The sequence below is a fragment of the Cinclus cinclus genome, chromosome 4, assembly GCF_963662255.1.
Source record: "Cinclus cinclus chromosome 4, bCinCin1.1, whole genome shotgun sequence".
Taxonomy (NCBI): domain Eukaryota; kingdom Metazoa; phylum Chordata; class Aves; order Passeriformes; family Cinclidae; genus Cinclus; species Cinclus cinclus.
The window spans coordinates 4,349,954-4,363,166 of NC_085049.1; positions in this window are offsets into that span (position 1 = coordinate 4,349,954).

A 13,213-nucleotide genomic window follows, 5' to 3' on the forward strand; every position below is an offset into this window, starting at 1 on the left:
TTGCACATAATTAACTGTAAAGATTATTGAATATTTCAGTTGTTTTTGTAATTCTTTGAGGAATTATCAAATTAATTTGAATCCACTTAGGTTGAAAGGAACTGAATTTAATAACTCGTGAGTATGGATGAACTTTCTAACAATCAAGGTGTTGTAGAAAGATGTGCAGCAATTCCCTCCCTATAAATTGAATGATCGTTATTGCATTCTTTAAAAAAAATAAAAAAAAATTAAATGGTAGACAACATTTCTTCCAGGAAAGGATTGTGGGTAGGGTATAACTGGGAAAAAAAGTATATTTGTGTGAAACCCTGACCCAATATCTAAAGTGTGAAAGGTAACACCATTTCCTATGCACTTGTGCATTCATTGTTTCCTCACAACTTCCTCTAAATGGCTTTGTGGTTGTTGCACTAGCCAATAACTACTTCAGGTAGCCATTCCCACTGTTCTCAGGACACTGAACATGGATTTTAGGATGGACATTGAGCTCTGGGTTCTGAATTAATTGATGAAACACTGACATCTAAAAATGAAGCATTTTTTTCACATGAATTTTAAAAGTTAAGTGTTGGAGTGTTTAGTTTGAATCTCTACTTTAGCCAAGAAGTATTTCAAGGATACTGTTATTCCCCAGGCAAACACCACTCAACTCCATTAAGAACATTTTAAACAAATTTTCACACTCAGATGTTTTAATTTATGTAATGTGACTGCTATAGCATTTGAATCAGAATGATGACAGTAAGTATTGTTTACCTTTACCTTTCTTAATGTTGTGATATTTTTGGCAATCCGAATGGCCACAGTTAAATAAAAAATGGGTTTCTAAGATCTCAGAAATTCATACTAGGCCATATAAACTGCCTGTCATCTCCTGTCAAAGATTCAGTCATAATATTTCAGGAAAATCTAGATCATCAACAACACATAGAAGGCTTAGGCTGGGCATTAGGAAATATTTCTTTACTGAGGGATAAAGCACTGGAACAGGCTACCTAGACAGGTGGTTGATGCCCTAAGCCTGTCATAGTTCAAGAGTCATTTGGACAATGCTCTTATATGATTTAAATTTTCAGCCCTGAGTGGTCAAGCAGTTGGACTAGATGATCATTGTAGGTCTTTTCTAAGTGAAATTATTCTATTCTATTCTATTCTATTCTATTCTATTCTATTCTATTCTATTCTATTCTATTCTATTCTTCTCCTAAAAGCAAAAAGCCTCTTTCTCCTACACCTGATATTCCTGACCATGAAATGCAGAATTAAAATATGAAGAAAGTTCCTGACATTAAAGGGTCTGACAGAAAGAGGATGTGATTTAAAAGCATCTGAAATATGCTGTCATTAATAGGTCCCTGAATTTATTTTTTGTAGATTACAGTACACCAAATTTGGATAAGGCTATTACTGAGGATAAAATCTGCAATAAAAGTTTAATGGCTTTTGGATTTCAGGAAGAGAAGCAAAGTAATATCTTCTCACTCTCATACTGTTTTTCTTCAGTGGCTTATTTCAGTCCAATCAATAACATAAAAATTCATACATCACAACATATTTGTGCCTTTGTTTATTGATATCTTCTTCTTTTCAAATCCTCTTGTTTTTGTATTTTCATCTATGCAAAAGTTTTTTTTTGAAACAGTTATTGGATACAGTGTTCTGAACTGTGAAATAAAAATTTATCTTCATTTGGTTTGTGCTGAAGTATTTGTTTACTTTGAATTCAAGAACCCTTTTTTTCAATATTCTAAAATCTATAAAAGTGGAATGTTTCATTTAATTAAAAAAATGTATTAATGTCATTTGTTTCAAAGTTCAGCACAAAAATTTGTAATTAACTGAATATATTTCTTTGCATCTGAAGTAATCCACACTCTGTCCAAGTAACATCTCCACTATGAAGTGCTGCATTCTCAAATACTTTTCAATGAGAGAAGGATAGGCTCCCCTGCTCTCTTTATGTTTAATACTATGAAGAATTCTCAACCTGTAAATAAGGAGTGCCTGAAATGGAAGGAAAGAGAACAGAACATTTACTAAATATTATCCCTTTAGGAACAGTGAAAATGAAATGCAGAGAATTTGAAGGAACTGCTCCAAACCCAGTTTCACAATTCTGGCTGGAAAGCATACTGCTCTGCCCCTTCAGTCTTCAGCACATTGACTTCCACCAGGGGACGTAAATCCTGGCTCTTGCCTTCTGCTTACCAAGCACTTCGTAAGACATCAGAACCCTCTGAAATGACTACCCAGAGAAGAAATAGCTCTGCTAAAAATTGCAGTTTTGTTTCAGCAAGGCTAGCCTTTGAATAAGGTCAGTCACAGAGCCATAGAATAATAGAATGTTCTGGATTGGTAGGGGCCTTAGCGATGACCAATTTCCAACCTCCTCAGCTGTGTTTGTGTTCAGGAGATTCCTGGACTGGCTGTTCAGCAGACTGGCTCCAGCAGTCACTCCCACACTCCTGAGGATGGAGACCCCTCCACAGCTCCACACCCTGTACTCACACGGTCACACCGTGAGCCTTCTTCACTGGCTCAAACCTGGGTCCTGTAAGACAGGCTCAGATATCAGATCCTTAAATCATTTAATCCTGGAGCAAGAACAAAATCACAGCTTGAGCTGGGTTTGAGGAGAGACCCCTGAACAAAGGAGAGCCTGGGCATTTAAACCCTCACAGTTTAAACATGTGGAGGTCAGGATGTGTCTCTGAGTGTCACCTGGCTGGGCCACTGGTCCCATGCCATGCTTTGGGTTTGTCCTGCTTTGGGCAGGGTCTTTGTCTAGCTCTGTCATGATAAGGGCAGTTCTCAGCTCTGGCCTTGGGCTCCCCAGCCAGAGCTCGATCTGCAGCCAGTGCTGCAGCTCCTTTGAATCCCCGGTTCTTTGGTCCATTATTATTATGCTACCCAAAATCATACTCCATTTCAGTAGCTGTCGTTTACACTACTGAGCTGTTTTAATCCTCATCCTAACCTGCTGTTACAGTCTGTTCTCCTTGCAGAGGGAGAAGTGCTTTCAGTGAGATTCTCAGCACAGCGCATGATCTCTGCAGAGAGGTCTGGGGAATCTGGGACCCCACATCAACAACACAATTAGCAGAGCTGCTCCACCGAGGCTGTAGCATTTCTAATGGATTCAATGACCTTTATGCCATTAGTGTATTAATAACAAGAAAATTCTGCTTTCTGACTTCTCTCAAATGAACTGTCCTTCTGGTAGCTCATCTTATTGCTACTTGAAAATCTTCTTTCAGTGGGCACAATGGCATGATAGCACCTACACAGAGTCCTTTATCAAGAGGTGAACAGTGACTATAATATTTCAAAATTGTTTCTGTGTTCAAGAGCAATGGATTATAAAGGGAAGAAAATGGAAGAGAGAATTTCTCAATAGCTGGCCCATGGCTAGTTTACTTGTGCAGGAGAAAGAAATGTCTCTGAGTGCCTTTATTTAGTCTTCTTTTGAACTCACTAAAGGTCAGTCATACTATGTACAGGTAAAAATAAAAATAAAAATAAAAATAACTGTAGTATATACAGGGCACACTTTTAAATATCAGTTCATAAATGCAAAGTATCCTGGCCCAGTAATGCTCAGTTTATGATCAAGCAAAAGTGATGCAAATGTAGAAAATTGACAGTAATGAATTTGCATGTTTTCCAGTCCAGTGTCTCAAATATAACTGCATTACCACTCTGGCATTATCTTCACTGTAGCCCTGTAAGGGTGTTATCAAATTTTGTGATCGGTGCGTAATAAAAGTATGCATTCTTTCTAACCATAGATTAAAATTTAGCTGGAAAATAGTTTGAATTTAATAATCCAGTGATGGAAATCTTGCACAGCACAGGCAGGAAAAGTGACTGTCAAAGAAGAGAGGATATTTTGTCTGAAGAAAGGAATGACATGAGTAGCTGAGCTACTGCCATCAAGACAGCTTTGAGCACAGTGAAAAGGCACAGGAAAGGTATAATCAGAGAAAAGAACTATAATTTTCCAGAACAAGATGAGGATATTGAGACAGGACTATTCAACAAGACAAAGGAGCACTCCATCTCAGTGCCTGGTGTTCATGTTCGTGCACAGATATTATCTCCTTGGGAGATGGCTCCTCCTGCCAGATTGCTCCCCATGGGTGCAGAAGGGAAGGGACATCCTGTGACAGAGCAAACTTGTGCCCCCCCCACCATCACATCACAACTCTGGGTGATGCCCGCACCCACTGCTTGTCTCCTCACTTCTTCCCACAGACCTTTCCCTCAGAACAGGAAGATCCTCCCATGACGTCAGCACAAGGTCTCATTTTCCCTTTCTTGGGCAGATCCTCTAACCCTTGCCTATGCTGCTAAGCTATACCCAACCCTGATAGGCTCCTGGCTATGGAAATACTATGCCTGATCCATCTCCCTACTGGCTACCTACTTACTGTCTTATTCCCTCTGGCATCTTCCATGCTGCCTGAAAAGGTAGACACCCCTTCCTCACTGCAGAGTGAAAACATGTATGGATGCTGATTTTAAGGAAGTCAGTATGATTCTGTAGAAGCGTCTTGATTCTCCTTCAGAACCATCTAAGAGTACCACTAAATTTAGTAGGGGTCATCCTGTGATATGATGGTTTGTGAGCTTGGTTCTGATGCTTTTCTCATAACAGAATGAACTTAAGGATTGTCTTGTGGTTTTACTAGACACTAAAGGAACAGAAATACATTCACAATGACAGACAGATCTTTGAGGACAGAGTGAAGCATAAAATGAAGAAAATTTCCAACCCTGACTACCAGAACAGTGATAGTATTACAAAGGAGTTAATGTTTATTGACAATATTAGCAAATCAGAGCTCTTTGCCATTATATTGTATGTAAATTTAATGTAAATAAGGAGCTGTTGCTAATAGCTAGCTACTCCTCATGCTATTGCAAAAGGTGGGTTAAAGAAAAAGGAAAAAGGTGCAACAACAGACATGTTCTGGGAATGATTTTGGGGGGGGAAGAATTATTTTTTAATACTGAGTTAATTTTTAGCTACGAAATTGAAGTATATTTTCAGACAGCAAGTTAGTTATAGGACTCTGAAGATGCACACTGGAAAAAGATGATGTATAGAGTGGTCCTGTACAAGGTCTTTTTTTGGCAGTTGAAGGAGAGGAATGCAGACTGGAGGGGATAGAAACTTGGATCAAGTCAATCAAAAAAAAATGAGATTATCTTGTAATTCCTCATTCTACAAACATACATTTCTTATCCTAGTTAAAAAAGTAGATCATACCTGCAACCTTAAGTTAATGCTTCTGTTTTACTGCTTAAGTAGGGAAAAAAAATACAGAAGTGATTTGTAGTACGACTCTTGGAAGGAGATGAATTTTGAATTATCTTCCCTGTTTGTCAGTCTCTATCCAATGATTTCCATGTTCTAATTGTGAGCTCTGTTTTCTTTTGACAATATTCTATCTTTCTTCTCTCAAGGTTTGTTACTGTCATTCCTTATTTATCCTTATCCTTTATTCCTGAGTTGGAATGATTGTTATAAAAGTTTCTAAAGCTCTTTATGTGTCAGCACAGCTAGTACTTATGTCTTCTTTTTTTTTTTTCATGATTGACAGAAAGAAAAAAGTTTCTTGATTAACTGCATTCCAATTCCTTATGAACACTTTCTTTTTGCTTTTTTTTTTCTTGCTTTTCTCCCTGTAGTAGCACCAAAATATTTTTCTGTCAAATTACGTGCCAAAGAATAGCTAATTAAGTCTAGATGCTGGAGATAAAAATTCACCACTAGTGTGACTGTATAATGCTGTCATTCTTCACTCCTTACTGTGGTATAAGGATTAGATTGTTCCCTACAAATGTAGCTGAATCTCAAAAGATCTTTTGGAACAACTTGGCTAGAGACAATCCACTCCAGTATTTATTTAATGTTCACTGTGCTAAAGTGAGTTTTACAAAAACAATCTTCAGAAGACCCAGATGAGTCAGACTAGTAAAAAGTGTATGGAATTGATCTGTCATAAAAATGAAACATCCAGTAGTGTGTGCACAGTGCACTGCAAATAGCTGGCTCCCCAAAAAAAAAAAACCAAAAAACATTAGGTCTTCAGTTCACAGACTGTTCTTTATGCACCCAATCCTCTTTTTTCATATCTCACTAGTTTTGATTATTATGTGAATGACAGTGATTGAAATGGGAAAGCAGAACGATAACTGCAATGTGAAAAGTTTGAGTGATAAAAATTTTGAAGAGAAACAATATCAATATGCTGGATTCTGCCATTTCTTCTCATACAGAACTAAAAAGTATCCTAAAATTTTAAGATGAGTGGCAGAGACTAGCTTCTCTAGGTAGTCCCAGCTCTCTGTTCTTTGGTGGCTCTTTCAGTCACCCACGCACCAGAATCATTCTACCATTGTTCCACCTCACCTTCAATACCTGCAATATCCTTGAACCATTAGATGTACCAGCAAAACACATTTTCTTTCACTGAAATTTTCTCCTGAATCTAACCCATGCCCATCTTAAGCCTGGACACTTTCATTTGCATACCCAGCACTGAAAGATGTTTTGTTCCTTCCATGAAACCTTCCCTGCTGCACCACAGTCACTCCGTGACCTGCCTGTGTCAGCCAGCCATCTATCTGGCTTTCCTAGAGGAAGCTAAAAATCTCTTCCTTCCCTCGGGTTATGCTCTCTGCTTCACTCACTGTCACTGTATTTATTGCAAGCTTAGAAACAGCAGAAACGACCTGCAAAAGACTGAAAGTTGCAGGAAACTCAATATTCGGCTTCTCTGGGATTAATGGAGTTCCATGGAAAACATCTGCCTGTCACAGTCTATATGTCTGGCAAAAATGCATGGAAGCACTGAAATATTCCAAGATTTTTCCTGTAAAATCACAGCAAATCCATTGCTGATCCTTCAGGTTATTGTACATCAGTCACGTTGCCTTGTGTTTGCAGTGCAGCTGCCATGGCAGGGTTTCAGTGATGCTGAACCTCCCTTGCTCCTCGCACTGGGCTCAGTCCTTACATTTAATTGCTGGGGAACATATCCAATGATCTAATTTTCTTCATCTGCTGAAGTAAATAGGTTCATCTTGTGGCAAAGACTGTATTTATTTATATTTAGGCCTTTTCTTGCCTTTTCTTCCTCCCACAATCCTTGAGGGGTATGAAAATGCAAAGTCTGGGGCATGATGCAAAGAAAATATTCTATCAGTGCATTAAAAAATATAGATGAGCATTTAAAATATGGACAAATGTAATTCAAATTAAAATGTAGCCTTTAGATTTCTGTTCTTTTCTTATCAAGAAAGCCAAAGAATTAATTTTATTCTGCAAGGTAACTATTTTTTAAAAATTGGCCCAAATTAATTTTTGAATATAATATGAATTCAATTGAACTTGATCCTATAAGTTTTTCCATTTGGTTAGAAGGACAAAGTCTCATGGTCAGAATTATTTCATATATTTATTTATTTTATATATATATATTATTTTATTTATATATATTATTATTTTATATATTTATTTATTATTACTGTTATTCTTACAAAACTACAATGTCTTTCACTGGTAAGCAGCAACTTTTTTTCTTGGTAATTACATTTTCATAGCTGATGCTCTGTTGCACAATATATTTTCCAGTGTTAGCTTAACATATGATTGTATTTACCATAATTTTTTTTCTTGACGTAAAATCTTGTTTCCAAGTACAATGTTTGCTTCTCTCACTGCTAGTTCTGGTTAACTGTGAACCCTGATTCCTCATTCATCCTGATGAACAGTTATTCACACAAGAAGCTTCACTGGCACCAGTGTAAGGGCACACAAATTGCAAAATTTTGAATGTTTTTAGGGAGTCATATTATAAAAAGAAAATGAAAATTTCTTTCTCTTCCAAATATGATTCCACATGAAATACAATTGAGAGGTGAAGGTAGGTGAAAAGCACTCTTCACTCATTGAACCCAAACCTGCTGTGGCCTCTCATCATCAAGTTTAAGCCCCTGCATTATATTGTGGCTGAAGGGCACTATTGAAATCATATCACCACAAGAGGACAATTTTTTTTTTTTTTTTTTTTTTTAAGTATCCCTGGGAGGAATGAGATACTTTGAATTTGGTTTGGAATGAAACCAAAACCTCTTACTAGTAATGATTATCATTACCTATTTTATCGTGGTGGAAGTGTTCCACATGGAAGATTGCAGATGGGAATCCATTCATCCATAAAAAACTATACCCCTGTTCGACTTATTTGCTTTTTTTAAGAGAAATATGGAGAATATTTCCTATAACCAGACCTTTCAGGATTCATTTATAAACTTCCACAGGAAAAGTTGCAAATTCTCCCTTGATTCTATAACTGTCATTTTTATCTTTCTGTCACTTTAGGTGCACATGAAGAAACTCCTCTCCTGTTCAATGTTAATTTTTGGTACCAAACAACAAGGGAACTGGTTTTCAAACAGTATGTTAGTACTTCTCAATCACAACTCTCAATCACAACTCATCCAGGAATGTAAAAGACATTTTCTTGTCCATATTCTAAAAATAAAGATTCAGAGACGTTATTCTAATTTCTTTTCACTTAAATTGAATAATAAATTTAAGTTCATGTGTTTTCTTATTGATAGAGGGTCTGCTGTGATAGTTCTGGTTTTACTTTCCATTCGAGTGTATCTTGTTTTCTGGCATTTTAATTGATTATGACCCTCATCCTATCATAATGTTGACCAATTTCTCCCCTACTTTAAAGGACAGTACATTATCTCGATAATTTTTTGCATTATAAGGCTTCAAAATAAACTTTTTCATTGCTAAGCGCTGCCTCTTGCTAGTATAAAAATATTTATATACAACCTCATAGAATAACTGCTTTTGTTCACAGACCAAGATTTAGTGCTGTTTTCAAAAGGTGCTAACATAGTTTTCCAAAAATAATTACCCACCATGAACCCCTTCACTTTTCACACAGAACAATGTATTTGCTTCAAGTCAAAAAACACAAGGGGGCAGTTTAGTATAACAAATCAACATTAGTATGTTCTATGTTAGAAAAGTAGATTTTTGAATCTTCGAATTAGAGTTACATAGATGCAAGGATTACTGTTAGCACTCAGAGACTTCTGGTCCAGACTTAAAACAAAACCTCTAATAACACAGAATGTGTTTTAATATGGAACAGGCCTTTAGTCAATGAAGGGAAAAGAAGGAAGAAAGAGTTCAACCAGCTGAACATGTTGGAAGGAATTTTCTCAGATATGTTTTACCTTAATTCAAGAATTTACACGCATCAGTTACCAGAATGGATTAGACTGTCTTTCAGTTAACAGTTTTAATGTGATAAGCATTAGCACAGCTGGCTGCACCATAGCACTGGGACAGAGTTAAACTGGATTTGTTTATAAAGTGTTTCCTGCAGGAAGTCTAAACCAAGCTTGTGTAACAGATTAAACTGATATACTGAAAAAGGAGAATTATGGATAAGGGCTTTGCAAAAAATGACTAATGTGCCAGTTGAAACTTTCATCTTGCTATGAATACAATGGAAAAGTCTCTTTTTCTATGGAAAGCTCAACATACTTTTTTGTTGCAAGTTCTATTTTCCTGCATTACAATATAATTTCCCTTAACACTGCTTAGCCAGGAGCAATCCAGAGTGATTCACAATTCAGCTAAAGCTTGCAGATAGCTTGCAGTGTGCCCTTGCTCTGAGATAATTTCAAGTGTACAGGAAAGGTAAAACCTACAGGAAGGATGACTCTTGGTAAATTGAGATGGGAATTTTAACATAGCAAAGTATGTGCCAGGCTTGCCTTATGTCCATCTCAGCCCCCAGAGTGTTGGAAGAATCAAAGGAAGCAAGAATCCCCATGAAGAATTTGGGCCAACTTGATCAATAGTCATTGTCACATCTCCTGCTGCAGCACTTTAGGACCAGGGCTCTGCAGCACCAGAGGATGCCCTACACAACTTTTGTGCCCCCAGGCCAGGCGGGCTCCAGCTCTGTGGTCTTGTTGGGAATGCTTCCAGGGAACCAATCTGCACTACCAGCCACTGCTTAGAAACTGTGGCAGAGGCACAGTTGGAAACCTGAATTCTTTGTCTGCTTAATGGGTGGTTCTTGCATGGTGGGAGGAGAATTCCTGAATTAACTTCAGACAAAACTCTGCACAGTCAGGTTAGAAGATTGGCTAAAGGTGAAAAAGTGGGGTATTACATCCTTTCCTGGGACCTGAGAGGTGGTTGTTGTGGTTGGGTTACAGCTCTGTAGCAGGAAGCTTCTCTCCCTTTCTGCGGAGAGCGGCTTAAAGGCCCCGGGTTCTGCGGGAGGCAGCGAGGCTGGTGGTACACAAAGATAGATCTGTGTTCCAGCCCATCACAGTGTTACAAAATGGTTTGCACCATTTTCTGCAGGTCCCTGTAATCTTTCAAAACTGCTTATAAAGCTTTTATAACCTCACCATGGAAATTTTATCAGATAGATTTTTTTCCCATGTTGATTGTAGACTGCACAGAGTGCAGTACACATATGCTCAATGGACCTCTCCCATTCTTAAATATTGATTGTATCAAATGTGACACTAGATTGAATCAAACCATGATTCTTTTTCACAGTTTTGCAATCTAGGTTGCTGCCTGGTAATTTAGTCAAGGATTCATTTAGTAGCAATCTGTGCTGTAGTGCCAGTACAGTGCAATAAAATCTTTAAAAAAAACCCCCATTCAGATTAGCATTATATTTAGATAGGATGAGACTATTCATCAGTAATGTATAAGCATATGACTTCTATGTGCTGTGAACTTCTGTCAAATTTAATGGTCATAATGGTCTCCATCTCATATGTCTATTTCCTGATTAGCCTAATCAGATTTTCCAGTTGGAAAGTTAAACTGTCTTTGTATGGTATCTTGCAAAATAGGCAAAGGATCTGTCAAATAAATGAATAAAACAAAACTAAAAAATAGCCAGGAACAACTGGTAATTTTTGTCAGTTACAGGTTACTTTCACTGCAATTGAATAATTTTATTTTATACCTAAGATAGGAGGAATATTAAAAAAGTTCAGCATGGCAGTTTTTTGTATTTCTTTCAAAGCATAAAGTTCTCTTCACATTTGCTACCGCCTACTCATGGCTTATTTCCTATCTGACACTTGAGCAATTGTTATAAACCATTTCCATCTGTGATTTACCTTGTGTTTTCTATTGCAGGCGGCAGTTAATGTATCTTGCTGCTGTTATGAAATTAAAAAAATGGTCTGAAAATGATAAGAACAAACACTTGCAAAACAGGAATAGGAAAAACAAAAGCTTGTATGTTTTCAGAATTCATGTGCTTTGGAAACCTCTCAAACCACAATGTAATAATTATTAGGATGCTTAAAGTATCTTCACTTAAAAAAAAATAAAAAAGGAAGTGTGGATGGGCTAACACTACTGAAGTATTTTTATGGTAACTTCCTTCAGCTACAAAAGTGATGCAGCACTGACATGAAACAAAAATTTGATGTTACAGATGTCTGCAGAGTTTTAAAGTTTACTCTGCATTTCCCTCCAGACCTCTTCCAGCTGAAATCTACTGACACTGGAGGAGTTCTATCATAAGAAAACTGTTCCACCTAAGGTGAACAGCAGAACCTTAAACTTGATCATTACTAGAAGGACAAAGGTAGAGCAAGCAAGGCTAGAGTAGGTAGTGTTAATTCAGAAGACATCTGCACACTAGAACTTTGCATTTGAAAGTGGTATGGGTCAGGAGCTCACACACACAGCTCAAAGAGAGGAGAAAATACTGAACAAACATACTATTTTTGGAAATATCATATGCATTTTCTAAATTTAATGCCTACCAGAAAACATGCAAGTGTTATCTTAATTTCTAAATGAGCTGTCTTTGAAAGAGGATGAAATATCTATGCAATGGATTCACTTTCCAAACATACACTTTGCTAATGTTAGGAATTACTTTTACCTGTCCCTCAGCTAGTTAATTAGGTGCATTTTCTAATGCAAAAGGCATTTTTTGATTTCACTGTGACAACTTCAAATGTTCATGAAGGTATAGTTTGTTCATAGCCAGGTGTGTGAGTAATCACTGCAGTTTAAATTAGTGATTGGTGAATCATAGGTAAAATAGAAAAAGCCTGCTGTCTGCTATTTGAACAGATAATGCACAGTGTGAAAACAGTTTCAGATGGTGATGACATAGGAATTGTCTGGTCTACATGCAGATGCTGTGAGAGCACACAGGAAATTTTAATCTATGCTGATCCATTGTATTTATTCATTTTAGGTACTTCCATGCTTGAGCACATGGCTTAACTAAAATATTTTGTGAAAATTCCTTTGAACTGTACACCTTGAAATGACTTTAATGCACTTGAACACTCTGTAGCTTGCAATGGGTTAACATTTAGGAACAAACATATTTCTACAATTTCTTTTGCAATTTCTACCCTTGCAAAACTCGTGCTGTCCTTAAGTCACCTTTTTCTTCTTTCTTCTTTTACCTGTTCATATGTACTAGAGGTGATTTTAGACCCTTATGTATGATTCTGGAGAATATGCCAGAAAATGTTAACAAATGGGAAGTTGTGGTTTAGTTTTATTTTTCTGAGGGTCTTTTTGCCCTAGAACTTAATCTAAATCCTAGATTACTAGATACTTTTGGGCAGTTCCCACAGACATTGACAAGATTTTAGGGTGTTCAGCATGTCACAGTAGGTTCACAACATATGTTTAGATTCTGCCCTAAGCTTCAGTTTTTGCTGACATGCTTAGTCTTAATATTTGTTCATCATTTCATCCCTTCCATCTCAGATTTCCAGATTCCTCTAACTAAAGCATCAGTCATATTATGGTAGTCCTTCAGTTGATGAATATCTTCATTTCTCTCATTACCAAACATGCAGTAATGAATAATACTGAGCAAATAGCAGTTCATTTCTGGAATGCAGAATGTTCTCCTGTATTATCCAAATGTCCTCCAAACAAGATAAAATTTGCTGTGCAACCTTCCATGTGTTGTATATACCATTATGTCTTGAGCAGGTTGTGTTCTCAGTGCTTCTCTTGAATACCTTTTGTCAACATTCATACATGAGAAGAGGGGGAATGAGAAGCTCTTTCCAATAAGACGGAAAACTGCTGCCCTATTTCTTATTTTATGATTTGGTTGGTAAAACAATATTTTGCAAAGAAGGCATT